Source organism: Agrilus planipennis, unplaced genomic scaffold, assembly GCF_000699045.2.
Source record: "Agrilus planipennis isolate EAB-ADULT unplaced genomic scaffold, Apla_2.0 scaffold181, whole genome shotgun sequence".
Classification (NCBI taxonomy): domain Eukaryota; kingdom Metazoa; phylum Arthropoda; class Insecta; order Coleoptera; family Buprestidae; genus Agrilus; species Agrilus planipennis.
The window spans coordinates 273,955-277,113 of record NW_020438858.1 but is presented as its reverse complement, the minus strand read 5'-3'; the positions used below and the strand labels follow the sequence as shown (position 1 = coordinate 277,113).

The 3,159-nt window shown below is 32.6% G+C and overlaps 1 long non-coding RNA gene across 1 annotated transcript; it reads left to right on the top strand.

The window, feature by feature from the left end:
* The first annotated feature begins 6 nt into the window (after window positions 1-6).
* LOC112904721 lies at window positions 7-2,789 on the top strand. Its single transcript, XR_003231311.1, has 7 exons — window positions 7-99; window positions 257-439; window positions 601-785; window positions 1,034-1,277; window positions 1,651-1,931; window positions 2,318-2,587; window positions 2,656-2,789. It is a non-coding gene; the product is annotated as an uncharacterized LOC112904721 (long non-coding RNA).
* Window positions 2,790-3,159: the final 370 nt, after the last annotated feature.

Genomic DNA, 3,159 nt, shown 5'->3' with positions numbered 1-3,159 from the left:
GATTGGAACTGATATCTTTGCTTACTGAAAAGATAAGTCGTCTCCTATGGTGTTTTAGCTGTTAACCTTTCATCTTGGAGGCTCTTGTAGTTAATTAAGGTGAGCATGCATACTATACTTTCTATATGTAGTGTATTTATTTGATATTAACAAAGAAAAAGATTCAGCATTACTTTAACAATGTATCGTGCACTTAATTTACTTAATACTTAATTAATTATATCTGAACACTTTTTCATAAGATTTCATTTTACAGGAACATTAGAAGAACTCGGGATACCATTAAATTACGAAAGTATAGAGCGTTGGTTGTATTAGTCCTCATTTGCCCCAGAAAGTAGCTGTGCCCATGATTCTAAAGAAAGCATGAAAGTGCCTTTTTTCCGTTGGGATCGAAGCTGTTAAATTTTCATCCCGGATGCTCTTGTAGTTAATTAAGGTGAGCATACATGCTGTATTATATATACGTAGTGTATTTGTTTGATATTAGAAGACAAAAGGGTACGGTGTTACTTTAACAATTTATTTATCTACTTAGTAGGGGGTCTTTTTTTATTTTTATTATATTTGAATACTTTTTTATAATATTTGATTTTACAGGGATGTTAGAAGAACTCCAGATGCCATTAAATTGTGGAGCATTGATTGTGTTGGTTCTCATTGACTCCAAAAAGTGACTATTCCTATGGTCATAAAGAAAGCATGAAAGTGCCTTTCCATTGGGAACGGAGGCAATGTGCTGAAGAAGAAGTGTGTTGCTGAAGGAGGGATTTATGACTAAACTGGTATGTAACAGTATCAATTGAAATTAGTAAATGAGGGCCCCAGGAATTTTATTTCTTGGACATTTGTAACTTGCTTCAATAGACAACTTTTCAGGAATGGGAAAAACAGAATTATTGTGGAACTAACGTTTCCATCAATGTGAAAATTAACTTCTAACTTTACCATTACATCGCCACATGAAAATATTACTGATTTACTTTCTTTAAAAGTGGTAATTAATTACTTTTTCTTGCCTGTTTCTATATAGATTGTCCCACAAATGACGAGGGATTGCAGTTAATTTTGATGCTACTGAAGCAACCGATACTTTTGATGTCTTCATCTTGCAACATTATGCAGTTAATTTTTGCCGTTACAACAAGAGACTGTTGGAAATTAATTAATTTGGAAACGACTGGAACAACAAATTGTTTGCAGTGGTATCCCTCCTAGATTTGGTTTGCTCATCACACTGGTAGACTATAGAACGCCACTTTCTACAATTAATTAAGGTGAGAATACATGACTTCATTAACATTAATTGCTCTTTATTTATCTGTTACGAAATTTCTGTTAACAATTATCTATTGTAAACAGTATAAATTGAGGTTATTGCCCATTAAATCTCTGAATGTTTTTATTTTCCACAGAGGAAAATGACATTTATCATTGATCTACGGAGTTTCTTTTTAACCTTTTTCTGTTGTATGCATCGTAAATTGACGTCGTGATATTTGACACTTATCTATGGTTGCAATGTAAAATGCGGTGGAAGATACGCTTGTTATTTTATAAATCAACTAGTTTTACTTGCTTTTTGATGCATTTTTATTTGTGTTTTGTAATTGTAAGTGTAATTAATATGTTTTTTGTCCATTTCTGCAGGTTATACAATAAATGAGAGAATTAATGTGCAGTTTGGTTATACGGCCTGTATCTACAAGGGTGTGGTCTTTCCTGGATTATATTCTTGATTTGCCGTTTCGTTATCGCCTTGTAACATCATGCAATTAATTTTTTCCCTAACAACGGGAGGCATTTGGAAATTAATTGATTTGGAAGCGTCTGGAACAACAAATTGTTTGCAGTGGTATCCGTCCTAGATTTGATTGGTTTGCTCATCACACTGGTGGACTTTAGAACGCCACTTTCTCCAATTAATTAAGGTGAGAATACATGACTTTATTAATATTAATTGCTCTTTATTATTCTGTTATTGAATTTTTGTTAACAATTATCTATTGTCAACAGTATAAATTGAGGTTATTGTGCATCCATATCTCTTGACAGATAGTTATTTCCCACAGAATAAATTGACATTTATCATTGATCCATCTCTGGATTTTCTATTTAAACTTTTTTCTATTGTTTGCATCGTAAATTGACGTCCTGATATTTGATACTTATCTATGTCGCGTTCTATGGTTATGATGTAAAATGGCGCAATGTTTGTTATTTTATTAATCAACTATTTTACTTGCTGTTTGATGCGTTTTTATTTGTGTTTCTTAATTATGACTGTAATTAATATGTTTTTTGTCCATTTCTGCAGGTTATACAATAAATGAGAGAGAATTAATGTTCAGTTTGGTTATACTGAAACAGCCTAAGTCTACAAGGGTGTGGTCTTTCCTGGATTAATTCTTGATTTGCTGTTTCGTCTTCGCCTTGTAACATCATGCAGTTAATTTTCAACCCATGAGGGAGAGCAACTGGATATTTATTTGAATTCCACTGAAACAACAAATTCTCTACTACGGTGTTCCTCCTGGAGTTGGTTTGCTTTTTACACCGATAAACTTTGGTTCTACAATTAATTAAGGTGAGAATACTTGATATAATTAGTTTTAATTGCTCATTATTAATCTGTTACCACCGTATCTGTTTCAGATCGACGTTGGAGAAGACAAAGATGACCCCATAGTTGAAATCTTGCATGTTCTATCTAGAATTCATTAAGTTGGTTTTATTGAAATTAATTTTTTATTTTGCATGTTTTTTATAGTTAATTTGAATTAGTTTTTATTTTGCATGCGTATTTTTGTTCATTTTATTTGAAGTAATTGTTGATTGTAGATATTTTTATTTTTTTTTGTATGTAATAGTAATATAGTAATAGAACTAACAAGTTCAGTAGTTGTAGCATAGTCTAACATGTCTCTTGCTTACCTCTTCGCTTAGCTTACTGCATATTCTTACTATAAATTGCTTTGCATTTACCCTACGAATTCTACATGATTCAACGTTTCGTTATCGTGTGTGTTTCTTCTCACCCTTGTGGAATTAGGGAGGGCCTCCCCGAACGACTTCCCTTGGGCTTAGCTATTTAGTTGATCTTAAAAGTGTCTTATACACTTTTCGCGAGTCTACTCTAGCGTTACTTCCTTTCAGACA